This window comes from Ranitomeya variabilis, chromosome 1 (assembly GCF_051348905.1).
Source record: "Ranitomeya variabilis isolate aRanVar5 chromosome 1, aRanVar5.hap1, whole genome shotgun sequence".
Lineage (NCBI taxonomy): Eukaryota > Metazoa > Chordata > Amphibia > Anura > Dendrobatidae > Ranitomeya > Ranitomeya variabilis.
The window spans coordinates 1,149,913,999-1,149,935,210 of NC_135232.1; the positions used below are offsets into that span (position 1 = coordinate 1,149,913,999).

General features: G+C 47.5%; 1 protein-coding gene across 2 annotated transcripts in view; it reads left to right on the forward strand.

Moving 5' to 3' along the window:
• The window catches only part of VAX2 (ventral anterior homeobox 2), a 200,668-nt gene that overhangs the window by 80,052 nt on the left and 99,404 nt on the right, over positions 1-21,212 (forward strand). The gene's annotated exons all lie outside the window — the stretch shown is intronic.

Genomic DNA, 21,212 nt, shown 5'->3' on the forward strand with positions numbered 1-21,212 from the left:
TTCTATATATTGGTATTATCAACCGTAGGGATCGATGTAATCTAATCAAAGCAGAGTTTGCAATTGCTACGTGAAGTTGGGTTTGGTGACATCACCGATTTCTATTTTTACAATGTTTGAAACTAGAGTCCAGCAAACTGATAAAAGCCATCTGCCTGCAATTGTACGATTCTGACAGGATGGGATGATCATGATTTGTTATACTGAATGGATAGGCTGTGGTTTTATCACTCTCTAAAGAATGGATAGGCTTCATATTCAGTGATGTAACGGCTAGCCTCTACTAACTGAATAGGCTGCGCTCACAAATGTCCAGATTTTATTAAATGAGTAAGCATCTTATTCGGGAATATTAACCCCTTTCTGACATCAGATGTAATAATCCGTTCATGTGATCTGGGTCTATCTGACCAGGGACGGATTATTACGTCTGCACAATCGCCCTCGCATACAGTTGGCGTGCGGGCGATCACCGCCGGGTGTCAGCTGATTCTGACAGCTGACACCCGGCACTAAATCCAGGAGCGGTCACGCACTGCTCCCAGCACTTTAATCCCCGAAATGCTGCAATTGAACGAGATCTCAGCATTCAGGGAGCCAGCAGAGGGTTGACAGCCCCCTGGCCTTCGGATCGGAGACCCCACGCAGGGTCCCAATCATTGTCATGGTGACCTGATGTCGTGATGATAACATCCGGGTCACCAGAGCTAGAAAAATTGCTGATCATGCGCAGTGCATGATCATCTACTTTCTCTGTCAGTGCAGAGCTGACAGTTCATACAGCATGGGGATGCTGCTGCATCCCCATGCTGTACATGCTATCATCCTGCAAAAAATGATTGTCCCATAGTGGGACAAAGTAAAAAAGTAAACAAAAAAGTAAAACTTTTTTTAAATAGTTGTAAAAAAAAATTAAAAATACTAAAAATAATAAAAGATATTGTATCTATATATAAATATTTGAATGAAATAAAATATAAACAATAGAAGTACACATATTTGGTATCACCGCGATGACTATAAATGAACATGGTACCGCTGAAAATTTCAGCTTTTCCCACAAAAAACAGAGCTGTATCATGGCTTATCAGCTAGAAAATTAAAAAGTTATAGCTCTCAGAATGTAGCGATGCAAAAATAATTATTTTGTCTATAAAATAGTTTTTATTGTGTAAAAGCACCATAACATAAAAAAAATATAAATGAGGTATTACTGTAATCATACTGATTCAAAGAATAAAACTGCTTTACTAATTGTACTACATGCGGAACAGAGGCCAGACAGAGCCCAGAGTAACTCTGCTGCCTCACTATAGTGAATGGATCCCTCGAGGATTTCATCTGAATAATGTCACTCAGAGATTTCGATGGAAACCCCAAAGTAACTGCTCGGCATAGAGCGGCGGATACCTGTGATCCCAAACGTTATGTAAAATGTTCACAATAAAAGCTTCAACTCAATCCACAAAGAAAAGCAAGTCCCCACTCAGGTCCGTCATCTGTTAATGGAAATTTAGGGGGCTTCCACTTTACTGGTAGAACAAAGGCTCTGGAAAAGCAAAATGGCTCCTCACCGCCAAAAGAAATTCAGCAAATTCTCAGCTCTCAAATCCAAATGCCCCCTCCCTGCTAAGCCCCAGTGAGCCTAAACCACATAATGCATCAACGTTTGGCATTTCTGAAGCGATGACTGCCCGCCTAACTTACGGATGCATGTCTCCAGAAGCACGGGCTGGGCATAACGTACTGGTGACTACAACATACTGGTCACTACAGCGTACTGGTCACTACAGCGGCAGTTTGCAATTTGTCATGACTCTGGACAGGATGGTTCCGCCTCCATTCTGGTCAGGTCAGGGTTAATTTTAGTTTGCCTCTCTTTGGTTCTTAGGCGGCTATTTAATGTTGGCACTTCCTGGATTTGGTGTCAGATATACTTCCGTACTCTCGGTTTGTGGTTGCTAACCCAGGTTCTCGTCCGTAAACGTTGGTCCTCTGTGCTTGTGTGCTTTGCTGTGTATGACCCGGTTTGTCCCCTGACTTCTGCCTCTGTCTCCTGCTTTGTACTGCTCTGTCCTTTCCGTTATCTGACCGCTTGGCTTGTCTCCGTTTACTCTTTGTGTTATCCCTAGGTACTACGCTCTCGTCTGGCTTTTGACCCTCGACTTTCCTTGACCACGATTTACTGTCTGTGCCGTGCACTGCGCGCACTCAGTTACCTTCCCTGCACTCACACGCGGTGACTCCACCCAGGGCCGGCGTTAGCACCCGGCGTACCTGGGCAAGTGCCGGGGCCCTGGGGAGACGGGGGGGCCCACTCACGCTGTCTGGGATACAGCGCACACACACTGGTGTAAGGGACCCAGGAGCTGGAGGGGCCCGCGGTCAGAATTTTTACAAACCAGAGCGGTGTGTGTGCGGCGGAAGCAGGAGTCAGCATTGTGACAGACAGCTGGGAGAGGCAGCCAGTGCTGAGCAACAGGAGGGCGGGACTTTCCAGCATCCAATCCCGGCTGAGCGGGCTTAGTGCAGTTCCAGTGTGCTGTGCTCCCGTCCCGTCACACAGTACAGTCAGGAGTGAGTCACGGAGCAGCCCCCCTCCCCCGGTGAGTGTTGTCTGAGCCTGTGTTGTTTACGTTTATGGACGGTGTCCTGACTCTAGTCCCTGCAGCCGACCATCATCAGTGAGTTGGCTGCTGTGCTCATTGACAGCGTCAATCAGCACAGCAGCTGCCACAGTATGTCCTGAGTCTGACCCGTCTATCATGAAAATAGCAGAGCTGAGTGCACCTTCACCTCCTGCAGAGAAGCATAACCTCCCCCTGACAGGACACAGCAACCCCCTCTCAAAATTCCCTGCACTTCTCCAAACTTCAGTCTTCAGAATGGAGCTGTGGTGTCCTGTCAGGGGGCAGCTGTGAGGCACAGAAGCCTTATCCTTCTCTGTTCTCTGGAGGGGGCTCGTCAGGATTTATAGCCACCGAACAGGCTCCTCTTCTAGAGATGTTATGTAACATGACCACACACTGTATAAATATATATATATATATATAGATAGACATATATATATATATATAGATAGACATATATATATAGATAGACATATATATATATATATATATATATATATATAGATAGAGATATATATAGATAGACATATATATATATATAGATAGAGATATATAGGTAGACATATATATAGATAGATAGATAGATAGATAGATAGATAGATAGATACAAACACAGTATATGGTAAAAGTATGCCACAAATTCCACAGTACTATAGAAAAGTAATTGAGGCCGGACTTAGCATGAGAGGCTAATGAGAGAAGATCTGCAGGGGGAATAAAGGGTCTTAGTCCTCGCTCACACAAGCGTATAACACAGCTGAGGACGTGTGGAAAAATCGTCTGTGGAAAAATCTGCAGCACGCTTCCAGTGGCTCTGGAATTCGGATTACACGGACCCATTGAAATCTATGGATGCATGTGAAACTTCAGGCTGCACTCAGCTGTCATCTGAGTGCAGTCTGACATCCACGGCCTCAGACAGTAGAGAAGATGTAGAAATTAAGTGTCCTTGTCTTCTCAATATGCTCTCATTATCTCATGCAAGAGAATCAGATAACACTCGGATGAGAGTTTGATCCGACTGTCAGTGGCATAATTGAGCCGATTCTCTCACATGAGAGAATCATCACTCGTGGGACCCCGGCCTTACACTTTTTTCAGCTGGACAATTATTTGATATATTTTAATTATTCCTAATATTCCCGAAAACTTTATAATATAAGTATCCTTCTTCCCAAACCCACTGACCTAAGCAGGGCCGCCATCAGGGCATTACTGCCCTTACTGGATGGGGCCCGATGAGCAGATGGGCCCCCTCTCCTCTGCTCAGCGGGCCCAGCTAAGGCTATGTGCACACTTTGCGGACTCTGCTGAGGATTTTTCCGCAGGCAGATTTGCTAAATCCACAGTGCAAAACCGCTGCGGTTTTTCACTGCGGATTTATCGCGGTTTTTAGTGCGGTTTCCTCTGCGGGTTTTCACCTGCAGTTTCCTATTGGAGCAGGTGGAAACCCGCAGCGGAATCCGCACAAAGAAGTGACATGCTGCGGAATGTAATCCGCTGCGTTTCCGCGCGTTTTTTTCCGCAGCATGTGCACAGCGGTTTTCATTTCCCATAGGTTTACATTGCACTGTAAACTCATGGGAAACCGGTGCGGATCCGCAGTGGAATCCGCAAAGTGTGCACACAGCCTAAAGGCTTCTGCCACCTCAGCATCTGATCGGGTGTCCTCAGACGCACAGGCAGTTAACATGTGTTCCTGTGTGGGAGATTGCTACTGCACGGCAACAGTTAACATCTGCCAGCCAATCACAGGCCAGCAGCTGACATCAGGAGGCCCTTAGCCGGCATGTGACATCACTGTCATACGCCGGAGCGAAGGTCCGGGCCTCAGATGCATCGAGTGGAGGACACTTGGATTTTTTTTGTAAAGCCGCGCTATGGGGCATATTATACACTATGGGGGTGCATTATACCGCTATGGCGCTGAATTATACTACTATATATAGTAGTGTATATACTTGCAAGAACCTCGCATCACTTCACCCTGCACAGCCGCCCGTTCTTTGGACAGGAGTGTGCAGCTGCATAGAAAAACGGACGATTTGGGTGAGGCAATGCAAGGCTCGCGCATCGCTCTCGCATAATTGGCATATAAGGGGATGACTTATATAAAGCCCCTCTGCTGTGTGGTACTGTAGAATTTACAATAGCTATCACTCATGTAAGAAGTGAAATCTGGCATTGTACTATATCTATATTTCTCTGCTGTATCTGTGCATCATGAATCGTGGTATGTGTTAAAGGGGGGGCCCACTGAGACTCTTTCGCCCCCGGGGCCCTCAAAAACCTGGAGCCGGCCCTGACTCCACCCCCTGGTCACGTGACTGCTCAGTGCCAGGTCCAGTGCTCACTGCTTAGTGTCAGGTCCAGTGCTTCCTGCTTATAGAGTCAAAATCGTCACTACACCTTTAGATAAATTCCCCAACAGGTATAGTTTCCAAAATGGGGTCACTTGAGGGGGATTCTGCTCTTTTAGCAATTAGGGGCTCTGTATATGGAGTCCGCAAACTGTTCTAGCAAAATCTGCTCTCCTGATTCTCTCCATATGGCTAAGTAGTACTGTACAGCCACATATGGGGTATTGCCACGTTCAGTAGAAATTGTGGGACAATGTGGAAATGTAAAATCTGGGGCTAAAACAAAATTTTGGTGGTAAAAATTTAGTTATTTTTTCTTCACTGCCTAATGTTATAAAATTCTGTGACACACCCGTGGTGTTAATATGATCACTGCATCCCTAGATTAATACATCGAGAGGTGTAGTTTGTAAAATGGGGTCACTTATGGGGGTTCTGCTGTTCTGGAATCTCATGGGCTCTCCCAGTGGGTCATGGCACCTGCAGTTACATCTGGCCTCCTTGCCTTCTGAGATTTGCCCTGTGCCTGAAAAATGTTTCCCGATTACATGTAGGGTATTAGCGCACTAAGGAAAAAATGGACCTCAGTTTGTTGTAAAAAAAATGTCCCATTAGCCCTTAGAAAAATTAAAACCTTGGGGCTAAAACAACTGCGACGCCCCCACTGCCGCAGGGCCGAGGGGTACCCGGTACCGGGCCTCTGAGTCTCTGCTCTGGGGTTGTCACGGTGACTAGGCCCGGTCCGTGACCCTGCCGAGGGGCGCACAGTGAATAAAAGATATGGATGATGGTGGTGACGCTGTAGTGGTGCAGTGCAGTAAATAACGAGGACACCAGGTTGCAGTCTCTTTACCTCTTTACTGAAGATCTCTGGGTCCTCAGTCCGGAATCCGGATCACCAGGCTGCGCAAGTCCGGCCGGTCCAATGGCACCTCCAGAGTTCTCTTAGCAGGTGGAAATCGGTGCCTTCCTTCTTAGCGCTATGTGTTGCGGTCCTTCCCTGCTGTGCTTACAGAAAGTCCCCCACAACTGTTGTGTCTGTTTCTTAAGTTCCCTCACAACTCGATTAGATGATGTTCTGCTAATCCTCCGTCCCTCCCTGATGTTACGGTTAGGACGGCACCCGTATGACGGGTAGGCTCGGAGCTCTTCCGGGACCCTAGAGTCGCCCCTCTCCACAAGTTGCCCCCCAAGACTGCATAGGTGATTTAGGTTAGACAGCCCGCCTTAGACTGACTGTCCTGCCGCTGTTTGGAGTATTGCTTGAAGCTGAATGTTATGATACTCCCTCGGCGTTCCGGCCACCGGTAGTGCGCCTCAGTAGGGTGTTGCCTCGATCTTACAGCACGACTCCTACTGGTATTTCTCCTTTGCGTGATCTCGTTTCTCACTCAGCACAATCTATCTCGCTTCTAATCCTTTCTTGGGCACCGCCGCTACCCGGAGCAGGCACGGTCCCGTTACGTTCTTTCTTGTTGCCAAGCCTCTGTCAGGATCCCACCCCTGACAGAGACCCTACTGTATCTTCCCCCACAACACCCTCTGCCACTAGGTGTTGCCTGGTTCCAACCCAGTCAGCTTTCTGATCTAACTTCCTGCCTGACCCCCAGTTTACCCACTATGGTGGGGAGTGGCCTAATGAATAGAACCCTTAGCTCCCCCCGGAGGCCCGGCTGTGAAATGTATTGGTGTCTGTGATACCTGATCAGATGAACTCCTTCAGTGCCATCGGACGCACCATGGCTCCCCATAGTGGCGGAGCCACAGTACTGCAACGACCAGGACTCTGGGGCGCTGCACAACATTTTAGTGGTAAAACTGTAATTCATGCTTTCTTCACCGCTCAGTGGTATAACATTTATCACACACTCACATCAGCACGCCGGAGTTGTGCGCATGCGTCCTCAGCGGTTCGCGTGTCCCTGCTCCTGGCGTCTCTGTGGTCTAGGCAACGCCGGGTACTCCGCTCCTGTGCGTCCGGCCATGTGACGTCGTGGGCGGGGATTTCCGGACTTGACTGTCGGCGCCTGCGCCGCCCTACACAATGGCGTCTGATGTCAGTTAGATATATAAACCCCTTGTAGTTTACATCTACTTACCCCTGACGAAGGATTATACATCCGAAACGCGCGTCGGGGTGCGCTTTAGTTGGATTTAGTGTTGCCATTAAAGGTACAGGTACTCTTTCAATTATCTTCCCTCCTCACCTCTTGTTTACACAATGCTATATTTTGCACAGTGGTACTTTTCCGTACTTACCACATTGTTTGCTTGCGTATTGCACTTTCTATGGTGGTTGGCCATGTGGTCAGATTATATTATACTATGTGTTATTTTACTTTAAACCCTATGGACATTTTTGTGTTATATGCTCACTTTTGATACATTTTATTCCCCCCCTTTTTTTAGCACTTGTTGGTCACATATTACTATTACATAGAGTCCTCATATTAATCTCCCCTTTTTTTGGCATACCGTACATCTACCTATATAGGTTTTATCTTTATTTTTGGTGATTTTTAACTTGGCGATTGTTATCCTTCCAATGTGCACATTTTTTTTTATATATATGTTGTTACCATTACAAAATAAAGGAATATTGTAACTATATGTATACCCTTGCCATGTCTCTTTTTTGGAGTTAGGTCCCGAGCTCTGGTGGTTGGTATTTCACTTTATATGTAGATATATAAACATAAACTGGGTCAGCCTCTACCAATTTTTAATTACATTTTTTTTGTTCTGTTGTGCGCACAATGTGTTATACTGTATTTGCCAATTACATATAAGAAAGGCATTTTATATCTATTTCCTGCTTGGTGGCTTTTCTGGGTATTTCTGTATATTGGTTGTGGTTGTCCTTTTCCCTTCTGAGCTTTGCACGGTGCCTCAAAAGTAGTATTCCTCCACATATGAGGTATCGGCGTACTCAGGAGAAAATGCACAACAATCTATTTGGTGAAATTTCTCCTGTTACCCTTATAAAAATGCAAAATTTTGGGCAAAAATAACATTTTTGTGCGGAAAATGTGATTTTATTACGGTATTTTCACGGCTCAATGTTATAAACTTCTGTGAAGCACCTGGGGGTTCAAGGTGCTCGCCACGCACCTAAATACATTCCGTGAGGGGTCTAGTTTCCAAAATGGGGTCAATTTTGGGGCGTTTCCACTGTTTAGGCACATCAGGGGCTCTGCAAATGGGATATGAAGTACGCTAATGATTCCAGGAAATTTTGCATTCAAAAAGTCAAATGGCGCTCCTTCCCTTCCGAGCTCTGCCGTGCACCCAAACAGTAGTTTTCACCCACATATGAGGTATCGGCGCACTCAGGAGAAATTGCACTATAAATTGTACGGTGAAATTTCTCCTGTTACTCTTATGAAAATGCAAAATTTGGGGCTAAAATAACATTTTTGTGAGATCATTTTTTTTTATTTTTTACAGCTCAACGTTATAAAATTCTGTGAAGCACCTGAGGGTTCAATGTGCTCACCACACATTTAGATACGTTTCGTGAAGGGTCTAGTTTCCAAAATGGGGTAACTTGTGGGGGATTTTCATTTTTTAGACACATTAGGAGCTCTCTAAATGCGGCATCACATTCGCCAACTGTTCCAGCAAATTTTGCATTCAAAAAGTCAAATGGCGCTCCTTCCCTTCCGAACTCTGCCGTGTGGCCAAACAGTGGTTTTCTTTCTCATATGGGGTATTGGCATACTCACGAGAAATTACACAACAAATTTTGGGGTCCATTTTTTCCTGTCACTCGGGTCACAATAAAACAAATTGGATCTGAAGTCAAATTTTTGGTGAAAAAAAGTTAAATGTTAAATTTTTTTTTTCAAACAATTCCTGTGAAGCACCTAAAGGGTTAATAAACTTATAGAATGTTGTTTTGAGTACCTTGAGGGGTGCAGTTTTTAGAATGGTGTCACTTTTGGGTATCTTCTGTCACTTCAAATGTGAGTTGGTCTTTAAAAAAATGGTTTTGTAAATTTTGCAGGAAAAATGAAAAATCGCTGGTCAAGTTTTAACCCTTATAACGTCCTAAATAAAAAAAAATGCCAAAATGTTGCTGATGTATAGTAGACATGTGGGAAATGTTATTTGTTAACTATTTTGTGTGACATATCTGTGTGATTTAAGGGCATGAAAATTCAAAGTTGGAAAATTGCAAAATTTTCCCAATTTTTTGCCAAATTTCCAGTTTTTTCACAAACACAAGTCATACTTGTGTTGAAGAAATTTTACCACTATCATGAAGTACAATATGTCATAAAAAACCATTCTCAGAATCACCGGGATCCGTTGAAGTGTTCCAGTTATTACCTCATAAAGGGACAGTCAGAATTGTAAAAATTGGCCCGGTCATTAACATGCAGACCACCTTCGGGGGTAAAGAGTTAACATCTCTAGTTAGTCTAGGCGGCATTCTTATTGATGTCACCAGTTATTAGGTTTAGGGGCATCTGCTTTCTAGCACAGGACCCTGTAGGTTTGGATCTCTTTTTCCCTTAATAAATAAAGACCTTCATTTATAAACTGCATTTTGTGATTACTATTGTTATCTTTGTCTCATATTTACATTTGTTTGCTGATCGGAGACATGTAAGTGCGACAAACAATACACACAATACTGTATATGGTCCAGTGCCATTATTATAGGCCTCGATCCACCTCTAAATACACATGTGCAGAAAACGGGCAAATGCCGTCACACCAGTCCACAGTTGTGCATTTCTCCACTCCCTGCAGCTCATAATTAACCCTTTGGTGATTTAGAGCAAGAAACGTGGTGGAAGGGAAGTAAGTCTTTTCTTGCAGCTTTGGATCGCTCTGCCCGCTGGCTGAGTCGGAGCTAATGAATGGTTTCATGTGAGAGCTGTGAAAATAGTAATCAAGATTTATCAAGTAGTGTTCAAATCGTTTAGGGGGAAAATCCTATAGAAAAAAAGAGTAGAAAAAATGCGTCCGGAAAATCCGATTTATTGAGTTTGATGACCTGCAGGGCTGCAGAGTGGTCAGGAATAATCTAAGACACTATTGCTCTATACGTCCTACTTATACACTTCATCACATCATGTAACATCAGGTTGGGGCATTAGGACCATGAAGACAACTTATCACGTAGAAGTTATTGTTCTGAGTCAGGAGCCTCGAACTCTAGAGGATCAACCAATATCAACAAGTCTGGCCTTGTCCGAGAGCAACGCCGACTAATACCTGTACAGCGTCCAGTGAGCCGCAGGCGACATGGGATGATGGGTCTTCTCCAGAACTGAACGGCATTCTCCGTGATGTCACCGCTGATCTCTGGTGATGGATAGGAGGCATTCTCAGTGATGTCACCGCTGATCTCTGGTGATGGATAGGAGACATTCTCAGTGATGTCACCGCTGATCTCTGGTGATGGATAGGAGACATTCTCAGTGATGTCACCGCTGATCTCTGGTGATGGATAGGAGACATTCTCAGTGATGTCACCTCTGATCTCTGGTGATGGATAGGAGACATTCTCAGTGATGTCACCGCTGATCTCTAGTGATGGATAGGAGACATTCTCAGTGATGTCACCGCTGATCTCTGGTGATGGATAGGAGACATTCTCAGTGATGTCACCGCTGATCTCTGGTGATGGATAGGAGACATTCTCAGTGATGTCACCGCTGATCTCTGGTGATGGATAGGAGACATTCTCAGTGATGTCACCTCTGATCTCTAGTGATGGATAGGAGACATTCTCAGTGATGTCACCTCTGATCTCTGGTGATGGATAGGAGACATTCTCAGTGATGTCACCTCTGATCTCTAGTGATGGATAGGAGACATTCTCAGTGATGTCACCTCTGATCTCTAGTGATGGATAGGAGACATTCTCAGTGATGTCACCTCTGATCTCTAGTGATGGATAGGAGACATTCTCAGTGATGTCACCGCTGATCTCTGGTGATGTATAGGAGGCATTCTCAGTGATGTCACCTCTGATCTCTGGTGATGGATAGGAGGCATTCTCAGTGATGTCACCTCTGATCTCTGGTGATGGATAGGAGACATTCTCAGTGATGTCACCGCTGATCTCTAGTGATGGATAGGAGACATTCTCAGTGATGTCACCGCTGATCTCTGGTGATGGATAGGAGACATTCTCAGTGATGTCACCTCTGATCTCTGGTGATGGATAGGAGACATTCTCAGTGATGTCACCGCTGATCTCTGGTGATGGATAGGAGACATTCTCAGTGATGTCACCTCTGATCTCTAGTGATGGATAGGAGACATTCTCAGTGATGTCACCTCTGATCTCTGGTGATGGATAGGAGACATTCTCAGTGATGTCACCTCTGATCTCTAGTGATGGATAGGAGACATTCTCAGTGATGTCACCTCTGATCTCTGGTGATGGATAGGAGACATTCTCAGTGATGTCACCTCTGATCTCTAGTGATGGATAGGAGACATTCTCAGTGATGTCACCGCTGATCTCTGGTGATGGATAGGAGGCATTCTCAGTGATGTCACCGCTGATCTCTAGTGATGGATAGGAGGCATTCTCAGTGATATCACCTCTGATCTCTGGTGATGGATAGGAGACATTCTCAGTGATGTCACCTCTGATCTCTAGTGATGGATAGGAGACATTCTCAGTGATGTCACCGCTGATCTCTGGTGATGGATAGGAGGTATTCTCAGTGATGTCACCTCTGATCTCTAGTGATGGATAGGAGGCATTCTCAGTGATGTCACCGCTGATCTCTGGTGATGGATAGGAGACATTCTCAGTGATGTCACCTCTGATCTCTGGTGATGGATAGGAGGCATTCTCAGTGATGTCACCGCTGATCTCTGGTGATGGATAGGAGACATTCTCAGTGATGTCACCGCTGATCTCTGGTGATGGATAGGAGGCATTCTCAGTGATGTCACCTCTGATCTCTGGTGATGGATAGGAGGCATTCTCAGTGATGTCATCGCTGATCTCTGGTGATGGATAGGAGGCATTCTCAGTGATGTCACCGCTGATCTCTAGTGATGGATAGGAGACATTCTCAGTGATGTCACCTCTGATCTCTGGTGATGGATAGGAGACATTCTCAGTGATGTCACCGCTGATCTCTGGTGATGGATAGGAGGCATTCTCAGTGATGTCACCTCTGATCTCTGGTGATGGATAGGAGACATTCTCAGTGATGTCACCGCTGATCTCTGGTGATGGATAGGAGACATTCTCAGTGATGTCACCGCTGATCTCTGGTGATGGATAGGAGACATTCTCAGTGATGTCACCGCTGATCTCTGGTGATGGATAGGAGACATTCTCAGTGATGTCACCGCTGATCTCTAGTGATGGATAGGAAACATTCTCAGTGATGTCACCTCTGATCTCTGGTGATGGATAGGAGACATTCTCAGTGATGTCACCTCTGATCTCTAGTGATGGATAGGAGACATTCTCAGTGATGTCACCACTGATCTCTGGTGATGGATAGGAGGCATTCTCAGTGATGTCACCGCTGATCTCTGGTGATGGATAGGAGACATTCTCAGTGATGTCACCGCTGATCTCTGGTGATGGATAGGAGACATTCTCAGTGATGTCACCACTGATCTCTGGTGATGGATAGGAGGCATTCTCAGTGATGTCACCGCTGATCTCTGGTGATGGATAGGAGACATTCTCAGTGATGTCACCGCTGATCTCTGGTGATGGATAGGAGGCATTCTCAGTGATGTCACCGCTGATCTCTGGTGATGGATAGGAGACATTCTCAGTTATGTCACCGCTGATCTCTGGTGATGGATAGGAGGCATTCTCAGTGATGTCACCTCTGATGATGGATAGGAGGCATTCTCAGTGATGTCACCGCTGATCTCTAGTGATGGATAGGAGACATTCTCAGTGATGTCACCGCTGATCTCTAGTGATGGATAGGAGGCATTCTCAGTGATGTCACCTCTGATCTCCGGTGATGGATAGGAGGCATTCTCAGTGATGTCACCTCTGATCTCTGGTGATGGATAGGAGACATTCTCAGTGATGTCACTTCTGATCTCTGGTGATGGATAGGAGGCATTCTCAGTGATGTCACCTCTGATCTCTGGTGATGGATAGGAGACATTCTCAGTGATGTCACCTCTGATCTCTGGTGATGGATAGGACACATTCTCAGTGATGTCACTGCTGATCTCTGGTGATGGATAGGAGACATTCTCAGTGATGTCACCTCTGATCTCTGGTGATGGATAGGAGACATTCTCAGTGATGTCACCGCTGATCTCTGGTGATGGATAGGAGGCATTCTCAGTGATGTCACCGCTGATCTCTGGTGATGGATAGGAGGCATTCTCAGTGATGTCACCGCTGATCTCTGGTGATGGATAGGAGACATTCTCAGTGATGTCACCGCTGATCTCTGGTGATGGATAGGAGACATTCTCCGTGATGTCACCGCTGATCTCTGGTGATGGATAGGAGGCATTCTCAGTGATGTCACCGCTGATCTCTGGTGATGGATAGGAGACATTCTCAGTGATGTCACCGCTGATCTCTGATGATGGATAGGAGGCATTCTCAGTGATGTCACCGCTGATCTCTGGTGATGGATAGGAGACATTCTCAGTGATGTCACCTCTGATCTCTGGTGATAGATAGGAGGCATTCTCAGTGATGTCACCGCTGATCTCTGGTGATGGATAGGAGACATTCTCAGTGATGTCACCTCTGATCTCTGGTGATGGATAGGAGACATTCTCAGTGATGTCACCGCTGATCTCTAGTGATGGATAGGAGACATTCTCAGTGATGTCACCGCTGACCTCTGGTGATGGATAGGAGACATTCTCAGTGATGTCACCGCTGATCTCTGGTGATGGATAGGAGGCATTCTCAGTGATGTCACCGCTGATCTCTGGTGATGGATAGGAGGCATTCTCAGTGATGTCACCTCTGATCTCTGGTGATGGATAGGAGGCATTCTCAGTGATGTCACCTCTGATCTCTGGTGATGGATAGGAGACATTCTCAGTGATGTCACCGCTGATCTCTGGTGATGGATAGGAGACATTCTCAGTGATGTCACCGCTGATCTCTGGTGATGGATAGGAGGCATTCTCAGTGATGTCACCGCTGATCTCTGGTGATGGATAGGAGACATTCTCAGTGATGTCACCTCTGATCTCTGGTGATGGATAGGAGGCATTCTCAGTGATGTCACCTCTGATCTCTGGTGATGGATAGGAGGCATTCCAAGTGATGTCACCTCTGATCTCTGGTGATGGATAGGAGACATTCTCAGTGATGTCACCGCTGATCTCTGGTGATGGATAGGAGGCATTCTCAGTGATGTCACCGCTGATCTCTGGTGATGGATAGGAGATATTCTCAGTGATGTCACCTCTGATCTCTGATGGATAGGAGGCATTCTCAGTGATGTCACCTCTGATCTCTAGTGATGGATAGGAGGCATTCTCAGTGATGTCACCGCTGATCTCTGGTGATGGATAGGAGACATTCTCAGTGATGTCACCGCTGATCTCTGGTGATGGATAGGAGGCATTCTCAGTGATGTCACCGCTGATCTCTAGTGATGGATAGGAGGCATTCTCAGTGATGTCACCTCTGATCTCTTGTGATGGATAGGAGGCATTCTCAGTGATGTCACCGCTGATCTCTAGTGATGGATAGGAGACATTCTCAGTGATGTCACCGCTGATCTCTGGTGATGGATAGGAGGCATTCTCAGTGATGTCACCTCTGATCTGTAGTGATGGGTAGGAGACATTCTCAGTGATGTCACCGCTGATCTCTGGTGATGGATAGGAGACATTCTCAGTGATGTCACCTCTGATCTCTAGTGATGGATAGGAGGCATTCTCAGTAATGTCACCTCTGATCTCTGGTGATGGATAGGAGGCATTCTCAGTGATGTCACCTCTGATCTCTGGTGATGGATAGGAGGCATTCTCAGTGATGTCACCTCTGATCTCTGGTGATGGATAGGAGGCATTCTCAGTGATGTCACCTCTGATCTCTGGTGATGGATAGGAGACATTCTCAGTGATGTCACTGCTGATCTCTGGTGATGGATAGGAGGCATTCTCAGTGATGTCACCTCTGATCTCTGGTGATGGATAGGAGACATTCTCAGTGATGTCACCGCTGATCTCTGGTGATGGATAGGAGGCATTCTCAGTGATGTCACCGCTGATCTCTGGTGATGGATAGGAGGCATTCTCAGTGATGTCACCGCTGATCTCTGGTGATGGATAGGAGACATTCTCAGTGATGTCACCGCTGATCTCTGGTGATGGATAGGAGACATTCTCCGTGATGTCACCGCTGATCTCTGGTGATGGATAGGAGGCATTCTCAGTGATGTCACCGCTGATCTCTGGTGATGGATAGGAGGCATTCTCAGTGATGTCACCGCTGATCTCTGGTGATGGATAGGAGACATTCTCAGTGATGTCACCGCTGATCTCTGGTGATGGATAGGAGGCATTCTCAGTGATGTCACCGCTGATCTCTAGTGATGGATAGGAGGCATTCTCAGTGATGTCACCGCTGATCTCTGGTGATGGATAGGAGACATTCTCAGTGATGTCACCTCAGATCTCTGGTGATAGATAGGAGGCATTCTCAGTGATGTCACCTCAGATCTCTGGTGATGGATAGGAGGCATTCTCAGTGATGTCACCGCTGATCTCTGGTGATGGATAGGAGGCATTCTCAGTGATGTCACCTCTGATCTCTGGTGATGGATAGGAGGCATTCTCAGTGATGTCACCTCTGATCTGTAGTGATGGGTAGGAGACATTCTCAGTGATGTCACCTCTGATCTCTAGTGATGGATAGGAGGCATTCTCAGTGATGTCACCGCTGATCTCTAGTGATGGATAGGAGGCATTCTCAGTGATGTCACCTCTGATCTGTAGTGATGGGTAGGAGACATTCTCAGTGATGTCACCGCTGATCTCTGGTGATGGATAGGAGACATTCTCAGTGATGTCACCTCAGATCTCTGGTGATAGATAGGAGGCATTCTCAGTGATGTCACCTCAGATCTCTGGTGATGGATAGGAGGCATTCTCAGTGATGTCACCGCTGATCTCTGGTGATGGATAGGAGGCATTATCAGTGATGTCACCTCTGATCTCTGGTGATGGATAGGAGGCATTCTCAGTGATGTCACCTCTGATCTGTAGTGATGGGTAGGAGACATTCTCAGTGATGTCACCTCTGATCTCTAGTGATGGATAGGAGGCATTCTCAGTGATGTCACCGCTGATCTCTAGTGATGGATAGGAGGCATTCTCAGTGATGTCACCTCTGATCTCTGGTGATGGATAGGAGGCATTCTCAGTGATGTCACCTCTGATCTCTGGTGATGGATAGGAGGCATTCTCAGTGATGTCACCTCTGATCTGTAGTGATGGGTAGGAGACATTCTCAGTGATGTCACCGCTGATCTCTGGTGATGGATAGGAGACATTCTCAGTGATGTCACCTCAGATCTCTGGTGATAGATAGGAGGCATTCTCAGTGATGTCACCGCTAGTGTTGAGCATTCCGATACCGCAAGTATCGGGTATCGGCCGATACTTGCGGTATCGGAATTCCGATACCGGGATTCCGATACTTGCCGCGTATCGGATACCGTAATCGGAAGTTCCCAGATTCAAAATGCACAAATTCAGCCAATGAGAATGATTCCAAGTGTGGGCACATCCTGTTTAGCATGGAGGGCATGAAACTACTGGCAAGGCTGTGATTGGCTGCTGAAATGATGTCATGATGCAGTTTAAAAGTCGCTGGCGCCATTTTGCGATCACTCTGCTGTGAATTCAGTTAGTGACAGGACGCTGTTTGCTGACTGAGGGCCAGTTTAGAGATAGCGATTTGCTTCTTTGTGCTTTTCCAAGGCTAATTTAGCAACCGCTGTGTTCACCTACTATTCACCTTGCTTTTGCCTTGTAGCGCTGTTTTCACAGCGATCTGCAAGGTCTGTGTGTGTGTGTGTGTGAGTGCAGCCCACTCTCTAGTCTGAGTGCAGCCACATAGGCCATCCATAGCTGGTTGTATTCAGTTCAGGGAGGGTGGTTCATTGCCTCATACTGTTCTTTTTTTCCAAGTAGTGTAGTCTGCTGCTAATTTATTCAAAAAAATCCTATTAGTGTCTTTCCACCCGTCTCCAGCTAATTTGTGGAAAAACACTACATAGGATAACGTAGAGGAGGGTTTTTGGGCCTTGCAGCGCCGTTTACGGCTGTCTGCACGGTCTCCGTGTGACTGCAGCTCGCCCTGTAGTCTGTGAGCAGCCATAGCCTGGTTGTCTCCAGCTCAGGGTTCTTAACTGCGTCATACCGTAAAATCAATTTTCCTTTTGTTTTAAGTAGTGCAGGCTGCTGCACATTTTTTCAAAAAATTCCTATTAGTGTCTTTCCACCCGTATCCAGCTAACTTGTGGAAAAACACTACACAGGATAAAGTAGAGGAGGGTTTTTGGGCCTTGCAGCACCGTTTACGTCTGTCTGCACGGTCTCCGTGTGACTGCAGCTCTATCTGTTGTCAGTTCAGCCTCCAAAAAATAAATAAATAATAAAGTTCACCAAACACACCAGTTACACCACTTTACATTTGTGTAGGCCACATTAGCTCATATTAAAGTCTAGTCCACACTTTAGAAAATTAGTGTTTCTTATACCTGTTAGGAGTTGTTCAGGAATAAGCACACAAAGCCTTTAGTACTTTTCTGCTTATCTTTATCAGTCAACCAAGATGAAGAAGGCAGTGAGTAAGGCACGTGGGCGTGGGCGTGGGCGCGGAGCAGGGAGGGGACGTGGGGATTCTGTGCCTGCTGCGGGCACCGGTGAATCATCAGCACCCACTTTCACCAGGCAACAGTCATTCATGATCAGCTTTGTGTCAGAGCGCCGTACACCGCTGCTGCGTGAAGAACAAATTGAAGCTGTTGTCGGATGGATGGCAGCTAATGCATCAACTTCCATTAGTGCCACATCCTCTCAGACACAGAGCACTGGAGAGCAGCCATCTGTCTCTTCACCACCTGCCAAATTGCCCAGGCAGACAGAGAGCCCAGGACAGGAGCCGTCTCTACTTCTGTTCTCTGAATCTCTTGGCTTGGAAACAGGGGGCCAGCCAAGCAGCATTGGAGAAATGGAAGAAGAGGCAGGGTGCAGTGATGCCCAACAGCTTTTTCTCTCTTCCTCTGAAGAGGCGGGTGGGCCAGTGGCTCCGGTCACCACATCGCAGGCCGCATCAGCTGATGATGACACTCAGGTGCCACTTACTGGTGCGTGCTCTGCTGCTGAGACTACCCAGGAGGAGCAGTTGGGGGCAGAGGGTAGTGTAGATGATGAGGTCCTCGACCCATCTTGGCGTGAGGGACAGGAAGGTGGTGGGAGCAGCTCTGAGGAAGAGATTCCCCGTACGGCCCAAAGAGGGAGAGGGAGGGGGAAGACTGCGGATCCTGCAGCCTCCGCTTTGGCACCCGTTAGGAGCATGTCTCTTCCAAAAGCCAAAAAGGGCGCTCCCAAGACTTGCAGTGCCTGGTCCTTTTTTGACACAGTTGCAGATGACATTTGCTATGTCAGATGCAAGGTGTGTCATCAAAAAGTCAAAAGAGGGAAAAATGTCAGCAACCTCAATACCTCCAACATGTGGAAACATGTGCGCACCAGGCACGCGGCGGAGTTAGAAAAACACACTGAAGAGCTAGGCCAACCAACAGCGGCAGCTACCACCTCTTCAGCTCGTGTTGCCTCTTCCTCCAGCTCACACGCAGCTGGTTCGGCTTCCTCCCAGGATCGCCGTGGAAGAACCTCTGGCCCTGTTGTCCAGAGACCCGCTGTAATTCCACCCGCAGCACCACTTTCCCAGTCATCCACACACTCCCAGCCCAGTCTACAGCCATCGGTAGTACAGGCATGGGAGAAAAGGCGGCCTTTCTCGTCAAACCACCCACGAGCACAGGCTCTGACTGCAGGCATTGCCAAACTTCTGTCACTGGAAATGCTGTCATTCAGGCTGGTGGAGACTGACAGCTTCCGTGACTTGATGTCATTGGCAGTCCCACAGTACAATGTGCCCAGCCGCTTTTACTTCAGCAGGCAAGCCGTCCCTGCCCTGCACAAGCATGTGGAGGGACACATAAAACACGCGCTACTGAACGCCGTCAGTAGCAAGGTCCACCTCACCACCGATGCGTGGACCAGTCAACATGGACAGGGGCGATACCTTTCCCTCACTGCCCATTGGGTTAATGTCGTTGAGCCGGGTACAGACCGTGCGAGTGGCGCAGGACGTGTCCTGCCCACTCCAAGGATTGCAGGAATCCATTCTGTACGCATTGACTCCTCCTCTTACACCAGTTCCTCAGAATCATCGCTGCAGGAGCCGTCACAGTCCACCTCCACATGGACCCGTGATGAACGTGTACCTGTTACGACCGACATGAGCACAGCCGTGGCCAAACGTCAACAGGCCGTCTTGAAATTAATTTTTTTGGGGAATCGTAGCCACACAGCGCAGGAGCTCTGGAATGCCATCAAGCAGGAGAGCGATGTGTGGTTTGTGCCAGCGAATCTCCAGCCAGGCATGGTAGTGTGTGATAATGGCCGAAATCTGGTGGCAACTCTGGGCCTCGGCAACCTCACTCACATCCCATGTCTGGCACATGTGCTCAATTTGGTCGTGCAGAGTTTTTTGAGGGACTATCCGGATCTTGATGCACTGCTGCACAAGGTCCGCCTAGAGTGTGCTCACTTGCGGCGTTCCAGCACGGCAAAAGCGCGCATTGCGGCTCTGCAGCGCCGACACCGCCTGCCGGAACATCGCATCATATGTGACCTACCTACCAGGTGGAATTCCACGTTACATATGTTGGAGCGGTTGTGTGAGCAGCAGCAAGCTGTAATGGAGTACCAGCTGCTTCAGGCGCAAAGAAGTCGCAGTCAGCGCCGTACAGACTTCACAACCACAGAGTGGGCCACTATGAATGACGTCTGCCAGGTTTTGCGTCCCTTTGATTATTCCACGCGGATGGCGAGTGCAGATGATGCACTAGTCAGCATGACTGTCCCCCTTATCTGCCTGCTTGAAAAATCACTGCAAGCGCTAAGGGATGATGTTGTGGAAGAGGTGGAGGATGAGGATTCACCATTTCCATCATCTTCTGGACAGTCAGCGCCACGTGGTTCCTCACAAACGCGTAGGCAGGGGACAGTTTGTGAGGAGGATGAGGAGGAGTCCATGGAGGAGGAAGACATCCGTCCAGAGGAGGGAGTTACACAATTGTCCAGTACTCAGTGTGTACAGCGAGGGTGGGGTGATGACGAGCGGGCAGAGATCACGCCTCCAGCAGGGGACAGCGTTTCTTGGGCAGTTGGCAGTCTGCAGCACATGGTGGATTACATGCTGCAGTGCCTGAGAAACGACCGCCGCATCGCCCACATTCTCAACATGTCTGATTATTGGGTGTTCACCCTCCTCGATCCTCGCTACCGGGACAACGTAGAAAGCCTCATCACACCGTTGAACCGGGAGCGAAAAATGCGGGAGTACCAAGACACACTGGTCAATTCCATCATCTTCTCCATTCCAACTGAGAGAAGTGCTGCTAGTGCATTCCAAAGCAGCTCAGTGCGTCCAGGCAGTGGTGGAGGCTCTGCACAAAGAGGGAGCAGAAGCAGTGCCTCTGCCCAAGGCAAGACCAGTATGGCCCAACTGTGGCACAGTTTTCTGTGCCCCCCACAAAAGTCTACACCATCACAGACGGCTCCAGTCAGCAGGAGGCAACGGTTCCGTCAGATGGTGACAGACTACATGTCTTGCCCTCTTGCTGTACTCCCAGACGGCTCTTCCCCTTTCAAGTTTTGGGTCTCAAAGCTGGATACATGGCCAGAGCTAAGCCAGTATGCATTGGAGGTGCTGGCTTGCCCTGCGGCTAGTGTATTATCGGAACGCGTCTTTAGTGCTGCAGGTGGTGTACTAACTGACCGTCGCATGCGACTATCCTCCGATAACGTTGACCGGCTTACTTTCCTGAAAATGAACAAGGCCTGGATCTCGCAGGAATTTGCCACTCCTCTTCCTGATTAAATAATTAGGTCACTGTATACGTTATCCAGGTCTCCTGTTGTGTTCATCTTTCTACCACCTGAACTTAAATTCCTGGGCTCCAACACCGCCAGTTGAGGCTCA